Here is a 19,921-nt window from a genome sequence, read left to right on the forward strand (position 1 = left end):
ACAAAATATTCACAAATTACATATTGACAATGTACGTAATAGATAATGAAATGCTTTCTAGAGCAAGGGTGCACGCAAAAAGTGATTAAACATCATGCAAAGAAATACAATGATCACACATTATGGAATGAGTGGACATTTAAGTACAAACAGTTTTAATTTCACTAAGTTTCAGTTGTCACAAAGAGCAAGAATAGAGTGTTCTACGCTATTATAGGAGGTACATAACAAGTGGCACGAAATATATAAATCAAGGCATTTACGAATCTGCTGAAGTCATGCCTTTTTCTTTCCCTTGAAAAGCTGTGTTATTTTAAAAAGGATTTATTTTTGTCTTTAAAGACGTTGAGAGTCGGGCTCGATCACAAATTTTTTTTAACTGGTTCAATTAAATGTTCTTGGTGGTAAGACGGTGGTAAGACAGTGTTTGCTCGAAAACCGTTTTACCATTGTATTATGAAAGCAGTGTTGTTGGGGTGGTAATGTGTGGCAAACATATTTGTGCATACCTGGTGTGTTGTACTTGCCTGTGGTGGTGATGTTTTATTTTTTAGCTGAATTATTGCATTGAGTTATGGTTGTGTTGTACTTTGGTTGTTACGCTTTGACTGTAGTTGTGTGCCCTGTTAGGCTTGTATGGGGGCTAAGAGAGTGTGTTGTATTATGTTAGTGTGTTGTCTTCTGTTGTACTCTGTAATTACTTTAGAAAGGTCAACAATCTTATTGGGGTGTGGGGAGGTGGTAGAAAATGTGGGGAGGGATTTATACATTTGTTGGTTTGTGCTAGACAGAGTTTGCTGTCAGCAGTGGTGGATCCTCCGTTAAGGCGGAGGAGCGTCGTCACACTGCTCCACGAGCAGTGGCTTACTTTGTTATGTGCGGGTGGGGATCGGCTTTGTGACGACAGAGCACTGCAGAAGGAAGAATGGTGGCACTCCACAAGTACGCATGAATGCTTAGCTGGCCGATTTGGGCATGTTGTCCACTCACACTGCATTACAGCCTGGGTGGAGAACATGCCCAGGCTCCCAATCCCGTCTGAGTGCCAAGCCACAGCACTCAGACCAATCACAATGCTGCATTCCAACGTTGTGATTGGCTTAGGGGAACCTGGGAGCCCGGGTGCTTCCTGCTGCAGACTCCAGACAGGAAAAAGGTAAGAAGATTAAGAGGACGGAGGAGAGGTGGCAGCCGGCCGTAGCAAGGTGTTTCTTTTTACTTCCTTTTCATACCCCACCCCTTCCTGCCCACCACCCCCATCCGGTAGCAGCCGCGACTGGCTGTCGGGCATGCTAACCCTTGTGTGACGAAATCCAGGACACCCTACTGGTTTATCTATGTTTGGAGACAGGGCAACAGATGCTTCAAGGTTGGAAGTGTAGGCTGGGGGGCAGTGGGGGGGGGGGGGAATTTTATGTTTTGTTTTGTTCTATTTTAACATACAGTTGACACATGGCTTCTACGCCCTACATACCCACTGGATCATGGTGCGAATGGTGGTCCTCCTATACAGGTCCTCGACTGGACCAAGTGGCTCCTCCTTGAGAATAAAATTAGCCAACTAATTACCTGGTTTACCTCAGATAGTTACAACTCTGTCTTGGAACGTAAATGTCCTCCTTGATCATATTAAGAGGTCAGCCACTTTGCGTTACATAGACGCTTCCACCCAGTGGTGATCATGCTCCAGAAAACCCACCTCTTAGGCTCACAATGTACGTTTCTGGGTCGTTCTGGATATGACCACATGTCCCACGCTGATTTCTCCCCGGGCTCACAAGGTGTAGCGATCCTACTGCACAAGGCCGTTCCGTTGGTGGTCTACGCGGCTCACACAGACCCCTAGGGTAGATAAATAGGGATTGAGGGCCGCCTGGACGCTGAACAGTATAACTTTTTGTCGACCTATGTACCCCAGCAAAACCTGCAATCAATGTTTTTTGAATACTTCAGTTCCCAAAGAGGGTCATGTTTCAACTAATTGAACACCAGTTTTACAACACTAATAGTGAAAAATGTTTTTATAATCCACTATTAGTGTAATAATATAATTGACAGAATACAAAGAGCGTGCAGCCCCAACTGACGCCAATAAGGACAAGCTGCCACTGTGCTCCTGGCACTGACCAGGGGTCGCAGCTGCGACTGCTGGTGACCCCTAAATGACGTCCATGATAAAACATTGTCAAGGATTGATCTGATCTGGCTTCCAGCTGCGGCAGTCTGACCAAGAGACGGGACAGCATCAAGAAAACTGTTTAACAAGCAGACACCCAGGTCCCGTATCCAAAGTATAGTAGCATGCATTCCAATCACCAAGCCGGAAGGACCCACTTTTCGGGTATCATGTCCATGCTTAACGTTTCCTTCATGTTCCGATAGCGTCCCCAAATGCTTTAGAAGCCTTCAAATCAATGAAGGCCTCCCTTTCAGTTATAAACAAAACAATCCTTGGTGACAGGAATAATGTTCTTCTTGTGCCTGGGATGATAAGGCCCTAACACTCCACAGCTCCCACACAAGAGAGTCAATAAGCTAAGAGACCTCAGCGTAATGGAGTTTGGGACTCCAGTTGGGGCTTCACTCAACCTTTCACCTTCTGGAGATTGACAAGATGAGTACCAAATTTCTATCAACGACTGTATCTAATCTGAGGAGCTCAAGAGACCCCAGCTAAAAGCTAGGGACAGCAGGCCCACCAGAAACGCTGATTATCATTTAAATCTGTTTTTATTGTTATCTTGTATGTAAACACATTAAAACAGATACAAGCACATTTTAAACACCATTGTCAGATACAATATGTTTCGTCATACAATATAGAGTATTTCCTTTACAGCACAGTTTATGTACCAGGGTTCTTAGTCTCACCGGAAGTGGTGGGCAAGGGCAGTTTTATGATATTTTCCTTACTTGGGTGTCTTATCCGTAGATACCAATGGTAGTACAGGAAGCAATCTTGCGCAATGAGTATGACGTATCCATTGGGGCTGTACCTGTAGAAAGTGGGTTGCGGTTGAGTAATGGATTGGACAAAGCAAGAATAACTAGGGAAACCTGGCCCAACTGGGGTGTTGACTGGCCCGTGTGTGCGAATTGCAGATGGGGCATGCACAAAAGTGGCTGCAAGCGTCAGTTGCAGACTTTAGTGAGTGAGGGTGGGTATATTGCCTCTTTTGTGGCATGTCCACCTCAGCTACGCAAAGGAGTAGCATGGGTCTCACAGCACATGGCTCCACTGGAGAGGTGATGGTGGGATTGTGTGTATCTTGTGGTAGTTTGCCCTGAAGCTCGTGTAAAATAGCGTTCTAGTTCACACCTTTGGGGATTTTGTGGAGGCTTAGAGTGTCTCCAGTATGCAGTGCAACACCTTCCGCCTTAATCGACACCAGTAAAGAGCTTCTCCAAGCTTTAGAGGTAGGAGGGTCAGGTGACTTCCACCATTTCGTGATCAGGCGTTTGGCCTCTAACTTGCCCAGATCAAGAAAGCAGGAAGTGACTTTCTGCCTTTTGCCACTTGGGTAGAGATGTAATAAACACCCCTCCCAGGTGTGTGGCATATTGTGAACAGTGCAGGCAACTAAGGTGCTGACAATCGATCACCAATATGTGTTCAGGTATGGGCAGGCCCACAGCATGTGGAGGAGATCGGAATCAGCAGTTCGGCTTGTGCAGCAAACTGCGTCTGTGCAGTGAAAAAATCATGTTTATTTTGGCAGGGGTGAGGTATGCCCTTTGTATAATGTAGTGCTGGATGAGGCAAAAATAGACGTTGCGGGGAATATACTCATACCTCTGCCAATTTCTTGTCGGTAAAGGGGCGATGCCTCCCAGTGTTGACTCAAAGGCGTTAGTGACACCTCTGTGTGTTGTCTCAGTGAAGCAGCGAAACATTTAGTGAGATGCCTCCCTCATCCCATGACATGTAAGCACTGAATGGTTAAATGTGCTGTGTGCTCATTGGTCATCTCCCCCATTGGTTAACCAAGGCGGTAATTAGTGAGATGTACAATAGAAATTGACCGGGAGGTAGGCCAGTGACTGACAGTGTGTCTTAAGGTACCAAGGTGACATTCTGATACAGGTTGCTCAAAGTGTGTAGTCCCACCTCTAGCCAAGCCATCAGCTCAGTGGATGAGGCCACGAGGCCACCCCGTGGCATGCCCTGCAGAGACAGTGCTGGTGCGTATGGCAATGACGAGCAAGTAATATATATGCTTCTGAGGTAACACCGATATGCAACTATCAGTAGAAGAGATTCAGGTAGTCTGCGTTTGGCACAGACGTAAAACAGCCGATTTATAGACGCGGTCGACCAGGACAGGGAGAGAGCAGCAGTGTCATGTAGCTGGAGTCCCGCCAGCCATTTTACCACCCAATGAAGTTGTGAGGCGTTTTAGTATTGTTCCATGTTTGGAACCACCAATCCACTGGGTTTAGTTGGCAGGTAAAGTTTAGTGAGGGATATCCGGCAGCGGGAATTGTCCCATATGAATTCTTTCATGGCCCGTTCAAATGTGCAGGAAAGGGAGGGAGAGATCTACAGAGGTAGGTTGGTAAAATAGTATAAAAGTCTGCATGAGGCCACCATTTTTAAAAGGGCTATCCTGCCCATGACCGACATTGGAAGTGTGCACCAGAAAGACATCTGAGACCGGAGAGCTGTGATCACCTTCCCCAGATTCCCATCTAGCCAGTATGCCTGCTGATGAATCATTCTTATTCCAAAGTAACGGGAGGTGTCGGGTTGTCACCTAATGTGACCACCGTTGAGAGTGAGATTAGGCTCTGGATACCCAGGCGTGAAAGGATAAGGACATGATTGGTTCCAACTAACCCGCTGTCCAGAAAGGAGGTGAGTATTTGGGCCAGGATGATTGGGATCGACCGCATAACTCAAAGGTATAATAAAATGTCATCAGCATACAGTGAGACTATGTGTGTGCTGCCTCCCAAGGGGATACCCCAGTCCGCGCCCCGTCCTCGGTTTGCAGCTACAAGAGGTTCTTTGGCCAGGGTTAAAAGCAGCGGAGACAGCGGGCACCCCTGATGATATGGGGGCAGAAATATAGGAGACAGTTTTTGCCCAGCTGTTGGTGTTGTGTAGAGCAAGGGGATCAGACAGAGGAATTTGCCTCCAATGCCATACCTGGCGAAAGTGCTGGACAGAATGCAGAACAATGTCATACATTCACCCCAGTACAGAGATAAGGGCCTACATCCATAATTTATTTGCTCACCATGCCATTCCAGTTTGAACCCAGCCATATGCAAATCAGTCTTGACCCTGTACCCAGTGGGAACAGTCAAGCCTGAACTGCCAGGCGATGTCCTCCCTGGACTGGAAACAAGCATCCTAGGACCGGTTTTGGGGTTTCATCCCTCTTCAGACAGAAAAGCTTCACTCTAGTGGCATGGAGAGCACAGGAACCACATCTGGGCATACCCGTCCCACTCAGGGTGACACATGCAAAAACAATAATTGATGGACAGAATGCAGAACAATGTCATACATGCACCCCAGTACAGAGATCTGGGCCTAAATCCATATTTTTTTTGTTTTGCTCACCACACCACCCCAGTTCAAACATTACCATATGCAAATCAGCCTTGACCCTGTGCCTCATTGAAACAGTCCAGCCCGAACTACCAAGCCATATCTTCCCTGGACCGGAATCAAGCATCCTAGGACCGGTTTCTGGCTATCAGCCGTCATCAGCCAGGATAGCTTGACTCCAGTGGCGTGCTAGGTTTCCCTATGTGCCGGCAGAGCTAGGGTTAAAAAACTACAGCTATGCACTTTGCAAAATAAGGGTTATTTTTCACTGCGAAATTGAGGTGTGACCACGTTGCGTTTTGCACCATGCCATTCCAGTTTGAACCCAGCCATATGCAAACCAGTCTTGACCCTGTGCCCAATGGAAACAGGCCAGCCCGAACTGCCAGGCCAGGTACTCCCTGGACTGGAAACAAGCATCCAACGACCTGTTTTAGGGCATCATCCTTCAGCAGCCAGGCTAGCTTTAATCCAGCGATGTAGTGAGCACGGGACCCATGTCTGGGCATACCCTTCCCATTTAGGGCGACATTTGCAAAAGAAACAATTGATGGATGGAATGCTGGGCAATGCAAACATTCACCCCCAGTCACAAGGATCTTGGTTTAATTCATCATTCTTTTGCTCACCGCACCACCCCAGTTTGGGCTCCGCCATTTGCAAATCAGTCTTGACCCTGTTACTTATGGGAACACTCCAGCCTGAAGTGCCAAGCCAGTTCCTCCCTGGATAGCATGTTTCAGACAATTTTAGGACAGGCCAACATGTTTCATTGCCAAATACCTCGCTACAATTTCAACAGGGCTTGGGGCCAGTCTTCACCGCACTGTTATTCCAATTTAAGCCGAGGGTGACATGTGAAGTAAAGTCGGACTCACGTCCAAACATGGTTGACGGGTGGCAACTGCATGGGTCTGCAGGGGATGTGTAACTCACAAATGGAGGACTCTCCCTAGAAGGTGGAGTGCTGGTATGAACTTCGCCGGTATGAACTTTGAGGGCAACAACTTGTCACCCTTGACCTAAATTGGAAGAGATGGGATGAGTCAATCATGAAGATATGTATAGGTGTGATATGAGAAGGAAATTCAAACTGGGCTTGCAACATTATTCAAAGAATAAAGGCACTATCAATTTAATATGGCATTAGAGACAATGGTATAATGATGAACATTTCAATGTATGGCACATTAAAGATATCTAAGTTATTCTTTCGTATGAAAATGGTGTCTAATATGTGGAAGAAAAGCTATGAACTAAATTCCTTTGAAGGCCACCAAAAAAGATATTTATGGTGACCTTTAATATCACAATATGCTACAACCTGTGGAGAGTATACTCAAGGGAAAAGTACACATAGGAAACCTGCAGGTTTATTGTTACCTATTACCACCAATGCCATGGCACAGAGTTTCCTTCTGTCTCACATGCCACCAGGGCCGGAATGGTAAGGATATAAGCAATGGGCATTGAAACGGGTCCCTTCTATGCCCTGCAGTCATGGCCTTAACTTTTCAGGCAAAAGCACTCACTAATTTCTGTAAAAGAAAAAGATACCCAAGTTGTTTCCTGCTTACATTTCACCTGATTTACTTAATCTTTTATTCCCTATGAGTGTTTGCTTTTTCTAGAATGTTGTTAATTTTTTTTTTAGGCAGCATACTGCTCTTGTATAGTGCGTGATTTGAATTGAGTCACATCTAGGTGTTTATAGCGGGTCAGTGCAGTGCAAGTTTCTCTCAGTGGGGCAGTATTGTGTTCAGTGGGGAGAGGAGGGGGCACTATGGTCAGAGCTGCTGAATTTGGAATTGGAGAACCAGGTTCAGGCTTCATTACCAGTTCACCAGACCACTCTCCAGAGGGAGCACATTCCCATGCTAGACCTTAGAAGGCCCCACAAGACCTAAGAGGCCCTGGTGTCTTAGCACTAGCAGTGGCAAATTCGGGTTAACCTAGAAGGCTTGCCCGCCCAATTCATTCTGAAGTTCACCTTCAGTCTTGCAGGCAGGCTTATCAATCAATCAATCATATCATTTGTAAAGCGCACTACTCACCCGTGAAGGCCTCAAGGCGCTGGAGTGGCGAATGCTGCTAATGCTCGAAAAGCCAGGTCTTGAGGAGTTTTCTGAAGGTCAGCAGGTCTTGGGTCTGCCATAGGTGAATGGGGAGGGTGTTCCAGGTCTTGGCGGCGAGGTGGGAGAACGATCTGCTGCCGGAGAACGCTCGTCGGAAGCGGGGGACTGTGGCGAGGTGGGCGGAGCGGAGCTAGTGGGTGGGGGTGTAGAAGCTGAGTCGTCTGTTGAGGTACGTTGGTCTGGTGTTGTGGAGTGCCTTGTGTGTGTGGATGAGGAGCTCCAAGGTTATCCTCTTGTTGACCGGGAGCCAGTGCAGGTCTCAGGTGGGGTGTGATGTGGCTGCGGCGAGGGATGTCGAGGATCAGGCGTGCAGAGGCGTTCCGGATGCGTTGGAGCTGTCTCAGGAGTTTGGCCGAGACTCCTGCATAGAGGACGTTTCCGTAGTCCAACCTGCGGCTGACGAGGGCCTGGGTGACCGTTCTTATCGTTTCAGCGGGGATCCACTTGTAGATCATGCAGAGCATGCGGAGGGTGTTGAAGCAGGAGGAGGAGAGGGCGTTGACCTGTTTAGTCATGGAGAGGGTGGAGTCGAGTATGACCCCTAGGTTGCGTGCGTGGTCGGTGGGTGTTGTAGCGGTTCCCAGTGCGGCTGGCCACCAGGAGTCGTCCCAGGCCAAAGGGGTGGATCCGAGGATGAGGACCTCTGTCTTGTCCGAGTTCAGCTTCAGTCGGCTGTTCCTCATCCATTCAGCAATGGCCTTTATTCCTTCATGAAAGTTGGTTTTGGCGGTGTGAGGGTCCTTGGTGAGGGAGAGGATCAGTTGGGTGTCATCAGCGTAGGAGATGATGTTGAGGTCGTGCCGAAAGGCGACATGGGTGAGCGGTGCCATATAGATGTGAAACAGAGTTGGGCTGAGGGATGAGCCCTGGGTTACGCCGCAGATGATCTCGGTGGCTTCGGAGCGGAAGGGGGGAAGGCAGACGCTCTGTGTTCTGATAGAGAGGAAGGAGGGGGTCCTGTCCAGGGCCTTCTCTTGGATCCCGGCGTTGTGGAGGCGTGTTCGTAGTGTGTGGTGGCAGACTGTGTCGAATGCGGCTGACAGGTCCAGGAGGATGAGAGCCGTCGTTTCTCCGTTGTCCAGCAGGGACTTGATGTCATCGGTGGCGGCGATGAGGGCAGTCTCGGTGCTGTGGTTGCTGCGGAACCCGGACTGAGGAGGGTCCAGGATGTTGTTCTCCTCAAGGTAGCGGGTCAGTTGTTCGTTGACGGTCTTCCCGATGACCTATGCCGGGAACGGGAGCAGTGAGATGGGCCAGAAGTTCTTGAGGTCCTTGGGGTCCGCCTTGGGTTTCTTTTTTTATTTTTTATTTATTTTTTTTTTTATTTTTTTTTAAAACCTTTATTTACGAATGCGCAATACACAGCGTCTGCCTACAACCCCGCAGGGCCGGCCGCTATGACAAACAGGCTGAGTGAAAAGTATAATCCGAGACAGTACGTTGCTGGAGCAATCTATCACGTCCACATTGTCGGCAAGAGCATAGCATCATACAAGTAGGATAAGAAAGGTTTAATTTTATGTTTTTGTCGAAAAGAACACAAACAAACAAACACATGGTATCATAGTGGCAAGGGTTGCTGGAGGTGGGGGGGGGGGAATAATGTGGGAGAAACGACAATGTTGAGGGGGGGTGGCGCGCGCGAGAGAACAAAACATGTGGTGAGATTAGGAGAGGAACGTAAATCACGGAAAGGAGGGGAGAGGGACCTCATAATCAAGCGGAGGAGAACAAATGTCTCCACGATAAGTATTCCAGGGAGCCCAAACTCTGGACCACTTCCCTGGACGCCCCCGAGCCTCATATACCGTCTTTTCTCGGAACATGGACCAGTCCATGTTCTCTTTCCAGGCACTTAGCAATGGTAATCTAGGGGAGCCCCAGAGCTGCGCGATATCCCTCTTTGCGACCATGTTGCCTAGGGTAACCCAAAGTGTCTGGGCAGCATTGCAATCAGACGGTTCCCACACATTCAACAGGCAACGACGTGCCTCAGGAAGTAATGGGATCCCCGTGACACGACTCATAACATCGTGCACCCTGGACCAGTACGCTGCAATCATCGGACATTCCCACAGAACGTGAAGAAAGGTACCATCCATCCCACACCCACGCCTGCATCGTCCATCCGAAACCAAACCCATTCGCACCAGACGCACTCCAGTAAGATACACACGGTGGAGGATCTTCAATTGGACAAAGCGAAGTCGTGCCGGAATAGCCACCTCCTTAGGGGAGGACACAGCTGACTGCCAGTCCTCGTCGTCCAATTCAAGTCCGTCAGCCGTCCAGGCGGCCCGGAGCTTCTCAAGCTGGTCAGCTCTGTTGTTAATAAGCTTCTTGTAGATTAAGGAGATGGTACTATCCGGGACGTGGCCGTCCAGAACTCGATCCTCCAAGGGGGAGGATTGCGGAATGTCTGTGCCAGGGGGAAAAACAGAAGACAGGGCGTGTCTCACCTGCATGTACCGGAAGTGCTCCCTATCGTCGAGTCGGTATTCCAGCTTCAATAACTCAAAGGACTTAACCGCGCCCCGTGCCCACAGGTCCTCCACAGTGCTGATCCCAATCATGTCCCATTTCTCAAACCCTTTCGTCTTCCATAGGTTGCCCAGCCGTTCCGAATCATACAGCGGCGTCTTACGTGTCAGTCTACCACCCCAGCCCGTGGCCACAGTAGCATCCCTCCATGCCCGCACTGCGCATTTCGTCGGGCCCGTAAGGAGGCGGTAGGGGGCCTTGGAATACAGTGCCCTATTAAAGTTGCCACCAGGCAACAATAGTTTATCCAAGGCAAAGGCGGGAGCGGGCTCCGGAGAGTATGTCGCATGGTTGATGGCGCTCAGGTGTGAGGCCCAGTAGTACCGTCTAATATCCGGCAACGCAATACCCCCGTCGTACCAGGAGAGCGTGAGCTTGGATAAGGCAATGCGGGCACGACCATCCCAGATAAGTTGTCGCTGTAAACTCTCGACTTCGTGGAAATAGCGAGCTGGAACAGGATCGAAGAAATTTTGCAGGGCATAGAGGAATCGGGGGAGCGACATCATTTTAAAGAGCGCCGCCCGGCCCAATGGAGATAGAGGCAGATCGCGCCAACGCCGAACGTCTTGTTTCAGTCTGCGGAGCGGAGCATACAAATTCCGCTCGTAGCGGACCGAGGAGATCGTGGATACATAGACCCCCAAATACTTAAAGCCGTCGGCCGCTACCAGGATGGGGAACCTGCGGGGGAGAGGCGGCAGAGTACCAGCTATGACGTAGACACAAGACTTGGTCCAGTTAATGACAAGTCCCGAGTTCTTACCGAAGGACGTGAGAACGTCAAAGAGAACGTTGAGCGACTTCTGAGGGGAAGTGAGATAAAGGAGGATATCATCCGCGTACAAGGAGACACGATCCTCGAGGTCAGGGGACCACCGGATCCCTTTGATCGAGGGATCCCACCGGAGCCACGCGGCAAGGGGTTCGAGTGCCAACGCGAATAGGAGCGGGGAAAGTGGACAGCCCTGACGTGTGCCACGGCCCAAGGGGAAGGGGTCTGAGCATCTACCATTCACCGCGACCTGAGCTAGTGGCTGTTCGTAAAGAAGCTTGACCCATGCGATGAAATTGGGGCCAAAGCCAAATTTAGCGAGGGCTGCCCATAGGTAAGGCCATTCAATAGTGTCAAACGCCATTGTGGCGTCCAGGGAAGCGACCACTGCTGGCTCGGCGAGAATTGGAGCTCTCGCGAGAACGCTGTGGAGCCTACGCAAATTAAGGGCCGTGTTTCTGTGGGGGATGAAACCGGATTGATCCGGGTGGATCAGGTCACAAATCACCGTAAGTAACCGATTGGCCAGCACCTTAGCGAGGATTTTGGGTTCCGCGTTAAGGAGGGAAATGGGGCGGTACGAGGCACAGCGGTCACGAGGTTTGCCGTCCTTATAAATGACCACTATGGTAGCGAGGCGCTGCTCAAGGGGGAGGCATCCAGCCTCAACTGCCTCGAGAAACATGTGACGCAGGTGGGCGGCCATCTTGTCGGGACAAAGTTTATAGAGTTCAATGGGGAGTCCACTGGGGCCCATTGCCTTCCCCGAGCGAAGGGATCGGATTGCGAGGGCAATCTCATCGACAGTAAAGGGGGCCTCCAGGGCGAGGCAGTCCTCATCAGACACAGTGGGCAGGGCAATATCACGCAGCAGTAGCCTGGAGTCGGCCTCATCTCGATCGCTAACAGGCGTGTAAACCGTCCGGAAGTGGTCAACAAAGCAATCAACAATCTCACCAGGATCAGAAACACTCTCACCAGATTCACGAACAATGGAAGGAACTACACGACTCGCACGTTCAGTCTTATCCAGCCACGCAAGGAGCTTGCTAGCCTTGTCACCCACATCATACAGTCGACCCAGTTGATTAGACCGCATCAATTTAGCAGCATCCGTGACACAGGCTTTATAGTCTGCTTGCTTCAATTCCAATTCGTGCAACAATGCAGGCGTGTCATTCCCACCCAACTCACTTTCAAGCGCAGTGATTTCGGTTTCAAGAGCCACAACAGCCTCCCTCTTGACCCTACGCTCAGTGGCAATGAGTGACAGGGCGGAACCCCTAATAACCGTCTTGAAGGCCTCCCAGAGAACAGTGGGGGAAGTGACCGAGCCCACATTCTCAGAAAAGTAGCAATCTATTGCCTTAATCAAATCTGAGCGGAGCCGGGGGTTTCGGAAATGCCAGGGGGGGATCGGGGGAACTCTGTTACCAGGTAGACCGCCCACAGAAATCGTAATCAGCAAGGGGGAGTGGTCCGAGATACCCCGGGGAAGATGCCGAATCTCTCGAACAGTGGACAAAGTGGAGGCTAACATGAGAAAATAATCTATACGGGAGAGGCTGCCGTGCGCACCAGAGTGAAAGGTATATTGTTGGAGTGTGGGGTGTAGTGAGCGCCAGACATCCACTAAGCCAAAAGTTTCAGCCATTTCACTGAGCCACATCTGGGACTGCGGCAATACCCTAGGGGGAAGCCGGTCACAGTCGCCGGACATGACAGAATTAAAGTCCCCACCCAGGACAAGCAAACCGTCAGGAAGCCCAAGGAGAGTCCTGCCCAGATCGGCATAAGTGGTAGCCTGCAGTCCCGGGGGGATATAGACAACAACAAACACAACCTGCTTACCCTCCCACCTCCCCGAAACAGCAGCATACCGCCCACGATCATCAAGGATAACGTCGTCAATAGCAAGAGCAAGGGAAGACTTTACCATAATACCCACCCCCCGGGAACCCGAGGTGAAACCAGCATGTGCAACCAGGCGATAACCCCGGCGGTCTAAGGCCCTGCAAGCATTTCCAATCAAGTGGGTCTCCTGAAGGAACACAACATCAGGGGCGTGGCGCCTCAGGAATTGCAGTACAAAGCCCCGCTTAATCCTGTCACCCAAACCATTTACGTTCCAAGAAAGAATCCGCATTTCACCCCCCCCCCATTGCGACAAAGACATTCCACCCCCACCCTCCAGCAGGACCCACGATTCAAAGTCATTGCAAGATATGAAATACCATGAAAACCAAAACAGAACAAATTAAACGAAACACAACCTAGTCCCCAGAAACCAACCCCAAAACCAAAACCCGTTACAACACCCCCCTCCCTGCACCCCTGCTGACTAAGAAGCCACCCCCAACTGCAGTGTGCCTGTCGCCCCATATTATCTACACAAAGAACCCCCCGAGGAGGAAGGGAGAAATCACCCGTACCGCACCGCCACGGGCAGTGTCATAAGGCACTAAGTCAATTTACACAGTACGTTGCATAGTCTCAATCGGAACCTCCGGGGCCCCAGTTACTCCTGGGCCGCTGCACCACCTTCAGCACCACCAGGGCCACCGCTCCCAAAGTCATCCGCCGGCAACGAGTCCAACCAGTCGGCTGCACGTTCAGGTTGATCAAAGAAATAGGCACGCTCTCGATATTCGATCCGGAGCCGGGCCGGGAACAGCATGGCATATTTCAGTCCCCGATCTCTCAGGTGACGCTTCACTCCAAGGAAACCTGATCTTTGTCGCTGCACTTGGGGAGTGAAATCGGGATATATGGAGACAGAGTTATTGTCGTATTTCAAGGGACCATGCTTACGGGCGGCCTGGAGGATAGCATCCCTGTCCCGGTAGTGGAAAAGCCTCGCAATGATAGGCCTCGGCGGGTTTCCCGGCTTCACTTGTCCTCCTGGAAAACGATAGGCGCGCTCCACGGCAAAGAACTTACTGAGTCCTGCCGGAGCTAGTTGGGCGACTATAAGTTCCTCGACCAGAAGGTCGGTCGATACAGCACCATCACATTCCGGCACTCCAACCAGGCGTATGTTGTTCCGCCTGGCCCTGTTGTCATAGTCCTCCATCCGCTTGACCAGCAAGTCGTGCGATGCACGCAGATTACCAATTTCAGATTGCGCCTCAGCCATGTCCGTCACCAGACTCGACGCTTTAAGATCCAGTGCCTTCACCCGCTCATTCGTTTTGGCCAAATCGGCCCGAATAAGAGTCACGTCCACCGCCACCGTGTCCATTTTGGACACTACGGCTTCGAATTGCTGACTCATGTCGGCCTTAAGTCCAGTGATGGCAGCCAAAAGATCTTGGAGCGACACTTCCGAAGCAGACGGTGTGTCCGTTTGAAGTCCTTCAGCACCCACGCATACGGCCCCGGGGGAGCCTCTCGGCTGGGTGTAGCGTTCGATCATATTAGACTGGATCGAGCCCCCCCGGGTCGCAGCCTTCCGGCGTTTTTCGGCCTCCGCTTTCGTTGCCATCTCGCGTTCAGTGTCGGCCGGATAGCCAGGGGAAGTGACGAGAAGGCAGAAAAGTCTCGAAACTCCGACGTGCCAATGAGACAGAGGTGTCGCGGCCTCCTTGCCAGTCCAACGGAGGAGAGTGTAGGCTGGGAGGGCAGCAGGCGAAGGCAGAGTAGGAGGAGACAGGAACAAAGGGAAGGAAACCGAAAGTGAAAGCAATACACCTCCGGCGGGCCAGATGCCAGGCAGCCGTTGTTGTTCAATTACAGGTCGGCCACAATGGGCAGCCGAGTCCCCGGTCGCGCCCGTGGGCAGGCCAGAAAGTTGCAAATATCAGAAAAATGGTCCCCAGGGTCCGATTTCGACCAAAAAAGGATCGTTAGCATCAGTGATGATAGCGCTGCAAAAGCCCGTCAAAATGACCAGGATAGGTGAAGGATAGATAAAGAAGGACGGCACGGGTCTCGGGAGCTCTCTGCTCACGCGACCATCTTGGATGCCCGCGTAGCTCCTCCTCCCGCCTTGGGTTTCTTGAGTAAGGCGTTGATCTCGGCATGCTTCCAGCTCTCCGGGAAGGTTGCTGTCTCGAGGGAGGAGTTGATGACTTTCCGCAAATGGGTTGGGGTGGATGTGCTGGCTGTGTTGAAGATGTGGTGTGGGCATGGGTCTGACGGAGATCCGGAGTGGATGGTGTTCATGATCTTGATGGTGTCATCGTCGTTGATGTTGGTCCAGGAGAGCAGGCGGTTGGTGCAGATGGTGGGCGTGGGGTCGGAGGTCTCAGTAGTTGTTGGGGTGGTCGTGGCGTTGAAGCTGTCGTGGATGTCTGCGACCTTGCGGTGGAAGAAGGTGGCCAGTGAGTCGCACAGGTCTTGCGAGGGTGGGACGTTGTTGGTGGGAGCTGGGGTTGGAGAGTTCCTTCACGATGTTGAAGTGCTCTTTGCTGCTGTGCATTTTGTTGGCAAGGCGGTTTTTGAAGGAGGCCCTTTTGGCGGATCTGATGAGGTGATGGTGTCTGCGGGTGGCGTTTTTGTGGGCTGTGTGGCTGTCCGGTGTTTGTTCACGGAGCCAGATCTTCTCCAGCTTTCGGCAGGTTTGCTTGGAGGCCCTGAAGTCTTCAGTGAACCAGCTGACTTTCTTGATGGTGTGACCTTTTGAGGGTTTCTTGATCGGGGCGACGGTGTTGGCGCAGTCGTTGATCCACTGTCTGAGGTTGCGGGCGGTGGTGTCGGCGGGTGGGCTCTGTGAGAGGGTGCTGGTTAGCTGGTCTTCGGTGACTTTGCTCCAGCAGCGGGGAGGCATCTGTTAGGTGCGGTGTTGTGTGGTGGGTTTCTTGAAGGTGAAGTGGATGCAGCGATGGTCAGTCCAGTGGAGTTCGGTGGTGTGGTTAAAGGAGACATGGGGGCTTGCGGAGAATATGGGGTCAAGCGTGTGACCAGCGGAGTGGGTGGGTGTTGTGACGATCAGGGTGGTGGAGATGGTGTTGTTGTTCTCGAAGTGGAAGTTCAGGTCCCCGAGGAGGACGTAGTCCGTGGAGGTGAGGGCGTGTGTGATGACAAAGTCGGCGATGGAGTCGCTGAACTGTGGTCAGGGTCCGGGGGACCCTAGATGAGGGTTCCTCGGAGGGTGGTGTTGGGGGTCGGTGTGGATCTGGAAGTGCAGATGTTCTGAGGGTGTCGTCGGTGTTGGTCGAGACTCTGAGAGTGTTCCTGTGGACAATGGTGATTCCTCCTCCTGCTCCTTTGGTGCGGTCCCTGTGGGTGATCTTGTAGGCTTCTGGGACGGCTATGGCTAGGTTGGGTGCCGAGGTGGGGTTCAGCCAGGCCTCCATCAGGAAGGCGACGTCTGGGGAGGTTGAATCGAGTAGGTCCCAGAGTTCAATGGCGTGTTTGCGGGCGGAGCAGGTGTTTAGAAGGATGCATATGAGGTGGTTGGATTCTTTCCTGGTTGGCAGCATGGAGAGGCAGATGCTTGTGAAGCTGCAGTTCCAGCAGGTGAAAGCTCCGTGGGTGCGCTTCGGGCAGCCAGGAAACAGGTGTGTGATCGTCCGGTGTTGAGTGCATGGAGGGTTCTGGTATCGTAGCGGTGTCGGGCGTCTTGGCGTTTGCAGGGTCCAAGGGTCCTGCCCCTGGACGCGGTCCAGGCGCGGACGGGAGCCGACGGACTTGCAATAGGCGCGCCTGCTGCGCAGCCTCCATGTGGGGGGATGTGGGAGGGAGGAGCAGCTGGGAGGCGGGAGCGGGCGGTGAATGGGATTGCAGGGGGGCGGGACCGCAGGGACACAGCGGCGGGAAAAACTGGCAGGGGCCGAGGAGACCTGGGGACAGGAAGGAAAAACAAGTTTAGGCAAGAAAACAAGTACAAGCTCAGAGGAATAAAAACAAGTCTGGGCAAGAAAGCAAATACAGGCACAGGGGAATTAACACAAGTCTGGGCAAGAAAGCAAGTACAGCACATGGGAATAAAAACAAGTCTGGGCAAGAAAGTAAGCTAGGCACAGGGGAAAATACAAGTCTGTGCAAGAAAGCAAGTACAGGCACGGGAAAAAAACAAGTCTGGGCAAGAAAGCAAGTTAGGTACAGGGGACAAATACAAGATTAGGCAAAAACAATGCAGTCAGAGCCGTGCAGCAGCGTGGGGAGCGACCTGCCTGCGAGCAGGGTCAGAGGTTGCTCCTTTCACCGCTGCACGGCCTCCATATGAGGGGACTTGGGAGGGAGGAGCAGCTGGGAGGCGGGAGTGGGCGGCGAGTGAGATTGCAGGGGGCGGGGCCACAGGGACGCAGTGGTGGGAAAAATGGGCGGGCCACGGGAGAACTGGGCTCAGGGAGGAAATTCAAGTTTAGGCACGAAAACAAGTACAGGCACAGGGGAATAAAACAAGTCTGGGTAAGAAAGCAAGTACATGCACAGGGGAATAAAAACAAGTCTGGGCAAGAAAGAAAGTTAGGCACAGGGAAAAAAAACAAGTCTGGGCAAGAAAGCAAGTACAGGCACAGGGGAAAAAAACAAGTCTGGCAAGAAGCAAGTTAGGCACTGCGGAAAAATACAAGATTAGGCAAAAACAATGCATGCAGAGCCGTACAGCAGTGTGGGGAGCGACCTGCCTGCGAGCAGGGTCAGAGGTCGCAGCATACCATAGAGTGACAGTGACTCTGTCACTGAGGTCACAGGGCCCTTGAGCAGAGTGGTTCTAGGGCAGTGCGACCGCATCAGGGGCTGACCAGCCGCGGTCCGTGCAAGTAACAGCAGAGGGGCAGAGGGGCCAGGTAAGGGGGGATTTCGAGGGATGATGCAGAGGAAAAATTAAATAAATAATTAATTTTCCCTCTGCATTGTCCCTCAAAATCCCCCTTTACCCGTCCCCACCACCCACCACTCTTACCTGCACGGACCGCGGCTGGCGCTGACTTCAGGTGGGGGACACGTGTTTGCAAGTATAATATGGTTTTAAAAGCACTAGCTGCCTCCTTCCTGGCCTCCAACAATTTTCGGCAACAATAAAAATGTCATGTTAACTCCAGTAATTCATGTTCTTAGTAGAGACGGAAGGTGTTTAGTCTAGTGGGCGTTTTGACTCATGGAAAGAGGGTTAATGTGCCTGCTGCTAAGAACACGTACCATACAGATCACAAAGTGCACATAATGTAAATAGTGTAACTGCAACAAATGAAACTGGTCCTAGGATGCTTGTTTCCAGTTCAGGGAGGACCTGGCCTGGCAGTTCGGGCTGGACTGTTCCCATTGGGTACAGGGTCAAGACTGATTTGCATATGGCTGGGTTCAAACTGGAATGGCATGGTGAGCAAAAAAACAATGGATTTAGGCCCAGATCTCTATACTGGGGTGAATGCATGACATTTTTCTGCATTCTGTTCCTCAATTGTTGTTTTTGCATAATGTAAATAGGTCAGTGGGTCCCTGCTTTTGCCAGAGAGGCCCTATTGTTACTAGCAGTTAATAAGTTAAAATCCTAACATAGAACAGTGAGCTATTAACTGGCATGTAAGAGCTGCATGCAAACTACAAAGTATAGAGTGTTATGGGTTTTCCCCAGTCTTTGATTATCCTAATATTACAAAAAAGGGTTCATTTAGGTAGAAATCAATTGTGATTATTAAAGAGAACCCCCAGCCATGGTATTACGTTTTAAATTCTGAGTTTGTGTTTCTCCAGACCAATCACTATTAAGCTATGCTGTTTACCAGTATGGTTGTCATGTGACTCCTAAACCTTGTAGTCCTTTTTCTTATGTAACATTTCCTATACAGTGATTTACACACATATGATTGATTGTCCCTGTGTAATATGTGTGATGTAAAGCGCGCTGACACCTTACACGGGTAAAAGTGGTGCTGTAAATTTTCTGATACTTTATTATTTTGACATTTTTACACATGCTAACAGCCTCTGCAAAGATTTTTACTTATTAGTACCAGTGGAACATACAACTGCAGCAGTGAGAAAGGTGACCAGTCAATCTTTTCATGGGGCCCTCCACTTCACAGCAGCACAAGTCATATTTCTTTGTAGGTTTTGATATGTTTGAGGTATAAATAATTTATTAGTTAAAATAGTCCGATAATGCAGCAGATGATGTATTATGTGGCAAATATGACAGAGCCATAATTATGTGGAAAACATTTGCAAACTAGGATATTTTGCCATTCATGTTTGAACTGCTCTTGTGGAAAAGGGAGGAGAATTTCTGATGACAGAAACTCCATGGCTGGGAAACAAAAGGCTTGTGATTCCACTTTTAAGGGTATTTGGGACATTCTTTGATTGGAAATGTATCCCACTTTGTGAATGTATTTTAATGTCAATAACTAATATTAAACCTTAAATAAACATGTGTATCCATTGGTTAAATTAAATAATGTAATAAGCTGTCACAAGTTAGTAAAATGGGAAACAAATACTAAAAATTGTGATATTTTGCTCTTCCTGCCACACCTCTGACTCCGCCCACTGACCCAATCAACAGGTTATTCCAGCCCCCAGTTTTTCCCCCCACTTCGACCACTGGTTGGTGGGTGCTGGGTGGCACTGTATGGGAGCATCGCGACCGGGCCAGAGCAATGAATTAAAAGCAAAAGGGATCAAAAGGGGCCTCAAGAGGCAGCAGGGCTAGGCCCCGGCCCGGTTCCACAGCGTAGTGGTTTTGTTTGTTGTGAGCAGTGGCGGAGCGTGGTGGTGGCTGGCCTCAGGCTCTAGGGCAGGCAAGCTCTGATTGATGACTCGGGGAGCGGCTATCCCGGACCCCGATCCTCCATGTAACTTAGCCAGCCATGAGCCATCACCACCCCTCAGAGGTTGCAACATGCTATCTCGAGGGCATGTGGTGAGCAGGGGCCAGGAGGAGGCGGACAGCCTTTGCTATATTTCGGCTAAAGCATCACTTGGGCCTTTTCCAGAACTCATTAGAGAATACATACACAGCAGAAC

This window comes from Lissotriton vulgaris, chromosome 1_1 (assembly GCF_964263255.1).
Source record: "Lissotriton vulgaris chromosome 1_1, aLisVul1.2, whole genome shotgun sequence".
In the NCBI taxonomy this organism is placed as follows: Eukaryota; Metazoa; Chordata; class Amphibia; order Caudata; family Salamandridae; genus Lissotriton; species Lissotriton vulgaris.